The sequence below is a fragment of the Harpia harpyja genome, chromosome 16 (assembly GCF_026419915.1).
Source record: "Harpia harpyja isolate bHarHar1 chromosome 16, bHarHar1 primary haplotype, whole genome shotgun sequence".
Taxonomy (NCBI): Eukaryota; Metazoa; Chordata; class Aves; order Accipitriformes; family Accipitridae; genus Harpia; species Harpia harpyja.
Genome location: NC_068955.1, coordinates 30024297 through 30038021, shown reverse-complemented (window position 1 = coordinate 30038021; position 13725 = coordinate 30024297). Strand labels below are relative to the sequence as shown.

General features: G+C 41.6%; 1 long non-coding RNA gene across 1 annotated transcript; it reads right to left on the bottom strand.

Moving 5' to 3' along the window:
- Positions 1 to 6474: 6474 nt before the first annotated feature.
- On the bottom strand, positions 6475 to 13198 carry LOC128152809 (uncharacterized). Its single transcript, XR_008238765.1, has 4 exons — positions 12950 to 13198; positions 12327 to 12476; positions 9587 to 9696; positions 6475 to 8055 (listed from the first exon to the last, which is right to left on the bottom strand). It is a non-coding gene; the product is annotated as an uncharacterized LOC128152809 (long non-coding RNA).
- Positions 13199 to 13725: the final 527 nt, after the last annotated feature.

The following is a 13725-nucleotide window of genomic DNA, read 5'->3' as shown; positions in this document are numbered from 1 at the left end:
ATCTGAGACAGATTTGATGCCTGTGCTTTTCTAGAGGCACAGGTAACCCCTTACGCTGCCCCAGTGAGATTCAGCAGAGGTTGTCAGCTGGAGCCCAAAGTGTATCACTAGGGCAAGGGCAGTGAAAGTGAAAATATGTGATGATTTGCTGTCTTTGATGTAAGTGAAGTCTTTGGATTTTTAAGTGCAGAACAAAAATTCCTGCTTCTCTACTATACAGGAACGTTTAATTAGTTGTTGTCATGGTTCTTGATTTCTACCCATAGCTTTCTTTCATATTAACAGTTTTCTTATATGCATTGGAAGTTCCTGGTCCCCAAAGAAGAGATTCACAGCACTGATCAGGAAAAAGAAAATTAAAGAAAGAATGAAAATAAATCAGAAATAGGAAAAAAAGCAGATTTTTAAGGTGCAAAATTATGTTCTTCCATGAGAAAAGTCACACTGGTTTGAAGTTGGTGAAAGTTGTCAATGTCTTGACCAATACCTAAGCCACAAACAACGAGCCACGGAATACCCTCTGCAAATTCAGCAGGGCAATAAGTGCTGTAGAGCAGTATAATGGGTCGCCTGCACCATCTGAGCACATAGTAAACCTCAAAGTCTTAAAGTAACTCTTCTCTGTTCTCATATATGTAAATCCTTACGTGCACTCACCTCTGAAGTATTTGAGCTCTTTCAGTAGTGCACCAAGCAGTGATGCACTAAGACCTGCTACATCATGGAATGTAAAAGGATGAGCTTTGACAGTCGAGCAGAGGGTGGCGAGCTCTGCGGTAGTCAGTACTCCCCAGAGAACTTCATGTTTGAGTCATGCCCTCAGAAATGTTGTCTTTTGCATAGATCTGCTTTATCTATTTAGGAAAACCCTGTTGTGCCAGAAGAGTAAAGCTATTGAGTTTTTTTTGTGACAGGGCATTGGCCTGGCTTTGCTAAGTGCTGAGGGAATGGCATGAAGGTTCATTTTTCTTCATCCACAGGCAGCAACCCATAAAGGTTTACATTCATATGTAGATGATACATTTTGAATGGCATAGAAAAATCAAATTGTGGAAGAAAAAATCTTCCAAATACATCACAATCCCAAATGACTTGAATAAAATAAGCCAAAACTTTGACCACAAACTTTCTATGAAGTAAAGATGAATCCTGTACGATTAGCCAAAAATTACAGAAAACATTCTAGTTTGTTCTTTCCTACTTTTCCACTGCATCCAAGTTTCAGTTACTGTAAAAAGAAGGAAAGTTCTATTTGCAAGCTAGAGAGATTTCCTGGGCTCAAAACCAGAGTGTGTCTCTAAGCACCTTATCAAATTCATGCCTCCAAAATCCCATCACAAGTGGCAACGTACATTATTCCTTTATTTTCAATATACAAGATATGTAGATAAAGTCTGGCTTGATTTTCTTACTCACAACATGTCCAAATGCTTCTGTTGTAGAAAACTCCAGGTTTTCAGTGGCGTAAAATCTTATTGTGAGAAGAGAATTGTTTCACATTTGGAAGCTAGGAGGCTTGCTGCTTTTTCTATTCCTTCCTGCCATCTGCAAGATCTCATATGGGGTAAAGACGGGAAATTACTTGAGCAAATCTTCAGCTTTCCTCAGTTTTCTTTAAATAACGTCCTCAGCTTTCTGCCTCATGATTTACATAATAAGGAGACTGTGTTGTGTTATTACATCAGTTTCATTTCTTCAGGGAAAAAGGCTCCAGATGTATTTGACTAAGTCATTAGTGCAAACATCCCATTTTTGTAACATCATTCCCTAGATCAACTGTAAAGACACACTGTTGATTTTGGCTACAGGCTTAGGAGTGGACAGACACTGCCACTTGATCTAAGCAGCTGCCTCCTCATTACTCCCTCCAACTTCATTGTCATGGAGAGAAGTACAAACCCCTAATGCATCCACAACATGAGCACCGATTCATAAAACCTGGCAGATGACTCATCTGATAAAAATCACCATTGTAAAGCTATTCAAGGAGAAGGGGAAAAAAAAGATTTATCCTTCCTTAGAGAGATTACTTCCTTTTGTCAGGGTGTTTTTCTTCAGTCATATGGGAATGAAATTATAAACAAATACAGAGTGCTGGATCCTGACACCTCAACTCCAGTGGGACAGTACTGCCAGTAGGTCTGCTAGAAGCTCTGGTGATGCTTGTAGAGTAAGGTACTACTCAAGGTGAGGAAGGTTACAAAAGCCCTTCCTGTCCGAGTCAAAAGCATCAGTGAAGTGTAAAAATGAACAATATACAGTCCAGCCTAGTTTTAGAAGTAAAAACGTTATTAATTTTTCTACAGTATTTGCTGTTTGATCCAACTCATAGCAGAAATTTGACTAAATTACTACCCACTACCACGTCCAGCAGGAGGAAGCTTTTTTTATTGCAGATAAAGCATCATTGCTGATTTACTTTTGTACCCTCATACTGATCATTAGAAATGGAGAAAGTTAACTAAAATACGTAGTTTTAAATTGTTAGCAAATTGTTCCAAATGGCACAATAATGCATGTGACAAAAACGCGTAAACAAGTTCTCTGAAATACTTGAGCTGCCACGAAGCTGTTGCAAAGTAGAATATACATGGTTAAGTAGATGAACAGCTTCTAAAAGGAAATAACCTAAATATCTTATTTATGAATAGATCTCTTAAGAATGGGTGAGTAATTCTTGTAGATGCTGACATGTTTTTACTACATTTGTGCCACAGCCTCTATTTGCTCTCTGGATGCAATCAGAAGACCGAGATTTTTTTTGTAAATGGTTGGAGTTATAAATTGGAGATGGACTGTCATGTCCCCATACAATAAACACTGTATTTTTCATTCAGAAACTCAGTAAGATGCCTAGTATGATACAAAGATATGCAACAATGACAATGTACAAGCATGGTAATGGGCAGGCAAAAGATATATTATTTTAATATTTGAGACATGCTCGCCTATGGAATTAGACCCTGTTAAACGGTAAAAAATTGCACTTACTGCTGTCTACTGGATTTGTCATAACTGTTCAGACCTCTGTTGCTGTGCAGGAGATGTGGTATTTGCACTTAATTGCATCATTTGAAAGCCTTAGAAGAGGGTATTCTAATGATTAAATCAATGTAAACCAGGTTTCAGAGCCAAAATAATCAAAAGTCTGACCAAGGCAAATGTTCTCAATAAACTGAGCTTGCCAAACACAAGTGCTAATTAACACCTGATTCTAATTTGGTGATTGTGAAAGTGTGGCAATGGAGCCCTATGATTTTGCAAGTGGAAATAACATTGCTTCTCTCCATTGGTAGATGGCATGAATTGCCCTCGTGGCCAAAATTCCTCCTTTTGATCTGCTCTGGGGACAATCCATCAACACAATGGCAGCTATACTCCAGTTGTACAATACTTCTCTGTCTAAGGATATTTACCATTCCTTGGTGTTTTCCAAACTGTAATGATTCTGAAAGAAATTTTCTCTGCCTTGATGTTAGTCTTAATTGAAAATTTTCAAAATAGTAAAGTTTAAAATATCACACCGACTACAAATGTCAAATCCAAGTGGTCACATTCCCCTTTCGCATTTCCTGTTATGATTGTTTCAGATTTTGGAGGGAGGAAGAATACTCTTTCAGCCAGTCTTTACACATGCACCTGAAAGCTCACGACCTCCTATGTACCATATCAAGTTTTTCATTCAGCAAGACGCTTATAACAAAAGCAGATGTATTAGCATGTGACTAATTCTTGAAGTCACTGGGTGGTTGATCAGTCACCTGAATAATGAAGGCTTTTGCCTTGTGTTGTGAAGGAGAAGTTCTTTACCTTCTTCATAGTGGGCGAGGACACACAACAGACCCAGCCAAAAACTGACACTAGACAGTATCTTTGCTGACACACCCAATAGCCAACCAAATGGCCAAGACTGACTTTGCAAACAGAAAAGGACTGGAAGGACTACTCTCTTTCCTGAAGTAAGTAATGAGTGTTTCCAGCACACACAGTGAGTCTCTTCTGTGGACAACTGGAACTGGCAGATGGGACCATTCAGACTTGGGACCATTAATCTAGTGTCATCTCTCAAACGAATTTTTTTTTTTTTTAAGTGCACATTCAATGATACTCTCACATTTCTTTGCACAAAGGAATGATTCAGCGGCACCTTTCCATCCCAAAACAAAAGCGGCATGGCCCAAAACAAAGTTACTGCTACCTTAGACCTAAAAGTCATACCGCTTCTCACTTATGATATGCCTAATATAAAACGCACTTGATCTTCATGTGCAACATACATAAGTAATTACCAAGGCATACAATATATGAAGCATCTTCAAAAACAAAGCTACATAAATTAAACTTCTGGCTGACTGTTGGTGAATTTGGTTATAAAATCAGCACCTCATGTATTTGATCTACACAACAGTTACATTATACCATCTACTGATTTTTTTAATAGTTTACTCAGTCTCTCATTTAAAAAAAATATGAAAGCCAAATTTGTAAGTGCGGGGTCTGCAGAAATATTTGCAAAGACTCATAAGTATTTTATTACCTCTGCAGTGCAAATGTATTTGACTGTGTGTTTAAAGCAACTGCAGTTTGTTGTTAATAAGAGTGAATTTGCACTATAAATGGCATCCCCTCTTTAGAAACAATACTTCCTTTATCTACTTGTGTTCAAAAGCACCTAACAGGGAAACCTAACTTATCTGTTTCATCTTAAAACTGGAGCTGCCTGTCAAGCTTTGACAATCTTCAGATTCTTTTGGAAATAGGAAGCAACCCATTGTGTTCAAATTTGCTCTTAGTGACAGCTGATCCCACAGGAGCATCTAGTTAGAAAATAATTGATAGCACTTGAAATAGAAAAGATTGCAAATCAGGTATGACAAGTTTGCACTTGATGGCAGTCCTAAAACTAATTGTCCAGTTAAGAAATCAGCTTCAAAAGAGGAAAAAACTTAAGGGGAAGGAAATGAGAAGTTTGTTTATTGCACATACACTTTCATTCTGACAATATTTTCCTTTTAAAAGGCAGGTCTGGAATAAGCAGTACATTAAAGGGATGGGCCCAAAGCAAAACCTCTAAACCGAATACTCCGAACTTTATGACTCAAGCCCATCTGTAGTTTGTTATAAACAAGTCATAAGGCATAAATGAAAAAATCTGGATGCGGAAGGATAGAGGCTCGATCCTGCTACTATTGAAGTTAACAGAAAATCTCTTGCTGACTACAGAGGACTTTGGATCAGGCATTAAAATTCCAAAGTAATACTGGCAAAGCTTCAATCGTGTGAGTGTGTGCGCGCGCTTGTGCATATATATACACACACACACAACCCAATATTAGGAATTTTTAACCCTGACTCTTATATTAGACTATGCCACCGGATGTCAAAAATGAAGATAACATGGGAGGAAGTTTATTTTGATGAGGAAATCCCTAAATGCTGTTGAAAATATGCTTGGAATGGTTAATTAGTATGTAGGGGCTTTGGAGGAAATGATATCTTGCAGCTTGACCATCATCTTTTTGCCAGGTTTCCCTTCGATTTATCTCTTATCTGCAGGAAACTGTCTCACAGCTTCTGAATCTGCTGTTGGCTAAAAAGAGAAAAAGGACAATGACTCATTGTTGGGCAACAGGACAAGTTCTATTTGGATTCTAAGTTTCCACATTAATGCTAGTTAATGTCATATTTAACGTACTTCAGCCCATCCAGGGGATATCCAGGGTGGGCTCTGAAACTAACCAAAAGTGAAAGTTCCTTCACAAAAATAACAAACAGTAAATTAAAAGAAGATATAATACCCAAGGGATGAAAACACTGAGTAATGCAAAAAGTATCTGCTGTATTTTCTATGACTAAGGCATCAAAAAGGCCCTATTAATAAATGAAAGTATTGTAAACGGGTGAGTAACTGGTGACAGGATGCAGCAACCGATACACACCAAAGTCATTGCTGGCCGGAGAATATTAAGCACGTTGATTGCTGCGACTTCTAGTCGAAGGACTATTTTCACGCACCAGCAAGCAACGCAGGATTCCTTACTCTGCAGCTTTTATGGAGGGCTGGCAATGAAGATCTGGTTAGCTACACGCAGTGGGAGAGGTTGCTGTATCTAGCAACCACAAACAGGAGCAGGGTCCAGGGAAGCATACGAGGCGCAAGGTTTGAGCGTCCCAGCCCCTGTGCTGGAAGTTAAGCACATATGTCAATGTGGAGCTTAAGGAAGTGCTGGGGGAGGGCTGAGATGCATCAGATGATCGCTGTGCCAACACTAATGAGTACATCAATGAAAGCATTAAGAAAGGATGGGGACATGTTGCTCCCATTCCCTCTCCTGCAACGATTGCTCCAGTGCTCAGAGGTGTGGCTTGATTTGGGTAAGAACTGAAAATTCAGCGGCTTCTCCAAATATTACATAAAAGGAAAGAATGACATAAAAATACGATCTAACCGTGTAAATATTTTTTCCAGTTTCACAGACCAAATCCCAAGCATGTCATGCGTCTTGCATTTTTTATTCCCCCAGCTCTCTTTCCCCAGTGCTGAGCTAACATCTGAAATAAGAGTACACGATCAGTATGTTAATAATCAAGGAGTCTGCTCACTGCATTATACAGACATCAGAGGAATTTCTTCCACTGTCTGATGAATATTATAAACAGGCCCGTTTGTATTAACAGAGCCTTATGTAGCAAATCCAAAAGTGACAAACCAAACAGTTTTAAGTGGTTACATTCCATCTCCAAATGTCCCGAGTATCAAACATCACTAGAAACCTGCATCCTGGCTGCATGTGAGGAAAACAGAGAGGCCCACAGTCAGCTGGACTAGACGCTTGGTGTTGAAGCAGATGACTATGACAAGGTTTTTTAACTGCCAAAGTGACACTGCAAATGCAATCTGGTATTACAGCTGGAGAGCCAGAAATACTGTATCAGTTACCGAGAGGGAAGGCATTTATTCTTGAGAGCGACACTTCAGGAAGGGTTTACATCTGAGTCATCATCTTTGACAGCACGTGTGTCCATCAGCAAGCTGAACGGCAGAGCTTCTGCAAAACATTTCAGGGAAGTTTTAAGATCTGCAGATCACGGTGGGCCTGATCCGCTGCCCTGTGAAGTCAAAGGAAAGAGCCCTTTTCTGTGGGCTGAGGACTGATCCCTAGATGGTAATTCTTGGACTTAGAAAACGGTATTAAACGTTCCAAGCACGTGGCCAAACTGACTGAATTATCACCCGAAACCTAACATTTTAGGCAAACTGAATGAATACGCACAGCTCCTTCCCCACCCTGCTTACAGTACATAATACACAAAAGCAGCAAGGGGTGGGGGGGAATAGCAGGAAAGGAAAGATGAGAATCATATGAATGCTCCTAAGGCTAGTGGTTTTTTATTGTGTATGTTGCGATGGTTTCTGTGGGCTGCTCCTGCATCAGCTGGCTGTGAGACTGCCAGTTTTTCCCCTTTTTTTCTGAGCTCTTTTCCCTCTCCACCACCTCAGCCCCTTGGGAGACTGGGAATCCTCCTGGAGCACACGCATGCGGGCTGAAGTGGGAGGGGGACAGCCTCCTTGCTGCAAATCATCACCGCCAGACGCTTACATGTGGAGGTAGTGAGGCTGCAATCCTGAAGCACGGTGGGCTCTCAAGTAAGACTGGTGCATTTTAGAAGAGAGAGGGCTATATATCTGCAGGTGTCTTCATTTCACGTTAGATAACTGGGTGGAAATGCACGTTCAGACTATTTTGAGCCGACCATGAAGAACTGTCTTCTCTGTGATCACCATCTGTCAGGAGGCTTGTGCACCTTGGGAGTAAGGAGGACTGGACCAGAAATGCTGGGAGAAGGAGTTTTATTCACCACAGCTGACTGAAGCTTATTTGCTGTTTATTTCAACCAAGTCACTTGGGTTTCCAAAGTGGGCCTGGAAACTGTGAAGGAACAGTCTTTCTCATGAGATTTCCTGTTGGTGCTGCATCCAGTAGCACCGGAAATATCACAAGAATAGCTTTTCTTGTGGTGTTTTATTACTTCTGCTTCTGCTCCTGGCCGGAACTGGGAAGTACAGGGGTGCATGGAAATGAAATATAGTGGTCAGAGGAGAGTCTGCCAAACATTTGGAAACAACAACAGCAAGAAAGGTCATTCACTTAAGTCTCAGGAACTGCTTCCTATCTGTTCCTATTTTATTCTGACACATTTACGTGATGCTGCTTTTAAAAGTCATTGACTCAAGGCTGGCATCAGGACGCATTCAAACATTGACTATCTGTGCTTTAGCTGTGAGTACTGCTGGTAAGTTCCTATAGAGAAGTGACTTCTGTTTCCTAAAATGTTTAACTGACATAATCCATCACCAGAATAGGTCCAAGCAAAAAAAACCCCATCCTGCTACATCTCATAGCTGCACCGCCTTTATTTAATATTATGGCAGCATGAGTAGCCATATTAGACAATATGCAAATCTGCGCATATAATTTCCTTGGCCAAAAGAGCATCTATTTCTCTGAATTTACTTCCTGCTCAAAATTGTTTGACAAATGCTTTGTGCAGACAAAATCTGTCTAGCAATGGTTTGTAAATACACATTGTAAATACTTTTTCAGCTATCATCTCAAACAGTGGTTCTCGGTGGCAGTAATGACTAAGCACCGTAAGCAGCTGCTAGCAATTCTCCCCCAGCCATGTTTGCCTTGAAGGCACAGTAAGGCAGCTCAGGGGCTTCATCCAGATGTAAGGGGAATGGCTCAGGCAGGAGTGGACACCTAGGAGCAGTTAGGAGGATGGGGAAAGCCAACAACAGCTCCAGCCAGCCAAAGCTGTTCAGCAATTTACACCCTTGGCATTGCAATCAAAACTACCTAAACCCCATGGGACTGTTTCCATTTCCTGTTTGGTTGATGTAATCTTTACAAGTTACTCCTGTTTCTTCCTGAAGTGAATTCTCCTTCACTGCAAAACTAATTTTGTTCCGTTATTAAAGAAGTGTTGGCTGCTAATCAACACTTTGCCTTCCTGAACAAGCTCCATTTGCAAACAAACCGAATTACAAGCGGAATGAACACAGATGAAGAGAAATTCAACTTAAAAGCCAGGACAAGATTCCCCAAGTTCATTTCCCTTATTATCTGTCACCTTAAGAGCACTTTGCTCAGTTTAGATTAGAAAAGTGAAGTTTTGCTACAGATATGCCAATGTCATAAGGAACAAACACGGGTACTTTCAATTCCTTTTTTTCCACGGGACACAGAATACTTGGCTCACTTGTGAATAACTGCATTGAAGTTGAGGGGACTATTCCATAATGACAAAGATAAGACAGGTTTGACCCAAGAAGGGTGTTTTGCTTCTTCTGGTGTTTTGGAGAGCTAAAGGCATATACTGATAGAAGAAAAAAACTGTAATAGTTGGTTCCATATGCTCTGTAATAAAATGGGACCAAATTCTGCATTGACAACCTGTACAAGAATGACAGAAAAAATCTATTTTATAGTTACAAAATCTGTTTCATTCCTCACTCCCTCACAACTGCATAGATATTCTGAAGCATGGTTCACAGTTCAAAGTAATTATTGTTGTAAAATACCTTGGTTATCATCAAGGACTTTGTTGTTGCACGCTTCAGATGGTGTGGCTCCACGCCCAGATGTCTGCTCTTGTGCTTTCGCCAAAGCTGCCCCGCACAGATTTCTCTCCCTGCTTTGTGCCAAGGAAGAAGACAGTTTGAAGGCAGCTTCACTGGTTTTCCTTCCTACCTCCCCAGGCCATGTGGTATTGCACAGGCAGTCAGGTCGCCAGCCTACCCCTCTCTTGCTTCTCCCTACCTGCAAGTTGATCCTGACACTGTATCCCACAGTTTTGATATCACTCTCAGCCAGGGAGACATGTCAAATCTAATTACCTCCTGCTACAGGGAAAGGGGGAAAATGAGAGGCAAATTCAGGTAGATCCTAGCGTTGCAGAAAGATGAGCAAAAGGAACTGTTAGAAGCCAGGCAGGAGTAAAACTTCTGACAAAAACTGTACATTCCCTGTCTTCTTACAAAAAAAGGAAAGGAAAAAAGAAGAAAGGAAAGAGGAGAGGAGAGGAGAAGAAAAAAGGAAAGGAAGAAAAAAAAAAAGAAAAAAAAAGGAAAAAAGCATCCTTCATCACTCACACATATAAACAAACACAGGAGAGGTCAAATCCCTTTTGTTTCACGTTCTGTACTGTTTTGAGTTGACACCATTGGGTGATATTTGGGTCATATCTAGTGGCTACCTGTTCATTTACTGCCTGCCTATACTTTTCACTGTATTAAAAGCTGGGACATTAAACTATAATGCTATGGTAAAATAAAATTGCATGGTATGTGCTATTGCTGTGGAGTTGCATAATATACACATAATTTGTATGAACATACAATAAAAACTAGGGATCTTTTAAAAGTAAACTGAAAGACATTCTTAAACATCAACAAATGAAATCTGATGAAGGTCTAAACACAAACAAGTCTTCTCTATTTCAGTGTACTTTCACACACATTATAACTCAGTATTGACATAAAACATTATAAAGATGCACATTAAAACCTTCAAGATCATGCAGCAGCAACCTTCATCTAGGGCACAAGAATGACTCCCCATCATTATCCCAGAACTGCAAAGCAACTTGATGGCCCTTCCTTTACACTTTGTGCTTCTTTCTTCAAGTAAAACTGTAAGGGTCTGCAAGGAGAATTTTAAAGTCAATGGGAGTTTTGACTGAAAAGGACTCAAAATCTCCTTTACCTGGCATTTGCCACAATAGAATGAAAGTCTGAAAATTCATAGCAGGGTTACATGCATCCAGTGCACTTTTATTTCACAACACTGCATAAAATGAAAATACCGGATAGGAATGGGTGGTCCAGATGAATATAGCCATCCTTTTCCACGATATTCCTGAAAAAGCCTGAAACAGCGACTGTTTTTCATGTTGCTTCACAACCCTGAAGTGTTAATAGTACACTCACAACAGAAAGTTTTCAATGTGCCTTAGTAACTATTGTGGCCGGATAGTAAAAAGTTTGAACAGCTGCAGATTCCATGTCCAATCTCTAGCTACGTTTTTGACAGACCTCTTAGGCTTGCATAATAAATACAGAAAAGCTTAAGCAAAGACACTGAATATCATTATCAACATTATTACGCGAGCAGATTGCAAACCACTCAGCATCCTAAAATGTGTCATTCGACTAAGACATTTTCCTGCCATTTTTTTCTGTTCTCTAGAGAGCACCAGCAATCCTGAGGGTATGTACAGGTCTGAAAACTGCGGTTGTAGTCAGATCTCAGATTGTGCGAAAGTGGCACGGAACAGCTCTAAATTCACCCACTACTGGTAATTAAATAAAGCGTTGCTGAGAGTCTTTTGCTGACTTTGCTTCATTTAGAAATCAAAGGATGATTTCTTCCAAGTGGCAGTCCTAGAAATGGTAACATAACTGAATTAAAAATTAAAAATAGGTGCAAGCTGCAAAGCTCAGATTTGCCAACAGATTGAAAACTTCAGTGAAATTGAAGACGCTGACTGAAACATTCAGATGCAGCCAGAATTGGGGGGGCCGGTTTGGCCAGTTCACGGAAAGAGGTAAATCATAATGTACGAGTCTGGATTCACTTATATATTTCTCTGGTATTTGGGAATGTTTGGGTCTGAGGTTTTGTGTTGAAATTTCAGCTACCTATTATTACGATTATAGTATCTATGTTTTAATTCTTTTCTAACACTTCAGTGGAACACAGGCTTTCAATTAACTCAGTGCTCTCTGCTTGACTTTTCAAAGTAGCAACTGTAAATTTGACGATAAAGAACTAGAAACGGTGTGAAGGTCAGCCCATGATAAAAGTTCTGCAGTCAGTTAGAGCTGGTTGAGGTCCTGGTTCTCTGAGCTGCGGTCACCACAGCCAAAGCACAGGACTGAATTTGGGTTTGACTCCCAATAGCCTCATAAAATTCTTTCAGTGTCACTTGCATTTTATGTAAATGAAGGACCAAAAATAACACCCTTATTTCCCAGGAGAGTTTCAAAGAGAAATTAATTAATGTTTACAAATCATTTGGATTTTAGAGTGGATGAGGGGAGTGAGAAAACGGAATAAACACTCAGATGGGCCAAGAAAAACAGCAGATTCTCTTAATTCTGTGTTCAGCAAACTATGGAAGCATGTGCTTAGCTTTGAGAATGTGCTTAAATCTACCCCAGTGAATGAGAGCAGAAGCCCACAGAGTTAATTACGTGCTTTGGTGCTTTTCTAAATAGGGAGAATTAACAGGTATAACTGAAAAATGCAGAGTATACATACAGACTTGGCTGAGCATGGCAAACAGTATGCACCTTCAGTGCTCCTTCATCAGTCTCCAAGCCTGGCATAGCCTTGTCTTTACTGCATCGAGTCACTTTTCAAATCCTGGATATACCCAGGGGACGATCACAGGCAGCAACGTTCAGGTACCTGAAAGCAGAATTTGTCTCATTATGTTTGAAAGGTGAGTTTTAAAAGTCCTCAAGGGTAGATGAAGAGAATGGTGGAACGAGCCATGCCATTAGGGAGCCTGAATCATAACCCTGGAAGCAGGACTTGGGGGTGAGGGGATTTGGACTCTAGCTGAACTTTGCAACTCCCGCTTAGCCATACGAAATGAAATTGAACTGGACCGTGTCCTTAATCAGGAGTTATTTTATCAACAGAGCAAATGGGCACAGGCTCGACACTGCCCCAGCTCAGCTCTGCAAGACCTCTCGCAGTTATTTAAGGAGCATTCTTTTAATATACTTGAAAGAAAGCAACTCATAGCCCACAACATTATCGGTACTATGCATCTCAGGATCTAACGCATTTTGGAGTTGGTTATCAGTTGCAGTAAAATCAACATTTTACAGGCTTCTATTCTTGTGCCATATTTGTAAAACTCAAAATGCTATCACCAGAACAAATGCTTCTTTCATTGGCTTTCTGGAAACATAAAGTTCATTTAAAGCCTAGAAAATTAAATTGTGTTCATCTGGGAGACGGCATGTAGACAAAACCTGCTTCAAAAGTCAGAAGGCCCCTGAGTCAGAGGAAAGTTCAATTAATTTGTCAGAGAACCGAAAACAGATGATTTCAATCAGCACCAAAAAAAAAAAAGACTTCATGGCAGGCGCACGCTGGAAAAGGCAGAGTTTCATTTCCAGCACACCAACAAGCAGCCCCGCAGGATTACGCTGCTCTGTAGCCCTGGTCCCGCAGCGTTCATGGAGCGAGGCTCTCCGGTAACCGCCCGCCGGTGGCGGTAATGGGCGGTAATGGGCGGTAATGGGCGGCGATGGGCGCAGGGACCGCGGCCCCGACCGCGCACCCCGCGCGGTGCCGCGCTGCCTCTTGGCAACGGCCGGCCTGCCGCGCCGCCTCATTGGCCGCTCCGCCCGGGGATTCGCCAATCAGAGGCGCGGGCGCTCCCGGCGAGGTACCGCCCTGCCGGCGCGGCGCGGCGCGGTGCGGGGGTGTCCCGGGGGGTGTCCCGGGGGGTGTCCCGGGGGGTGTCCCGCGGGGTGTCCCCGGGGTGTCCCGCCGCTGTCCCGCTCGTCCTTCCCCGCAGCTCGTCCCTTGCGGCTTCCCCGCTCCCCAGGCGAGCGCTGCTGGGCGGCCGGGCCCCAGCGGTGGGAGCGCGGCTCTGCGCCGCGGGGTTGGCGGGGAGGGTGCGCGGCTGCTCTGGCTGCTG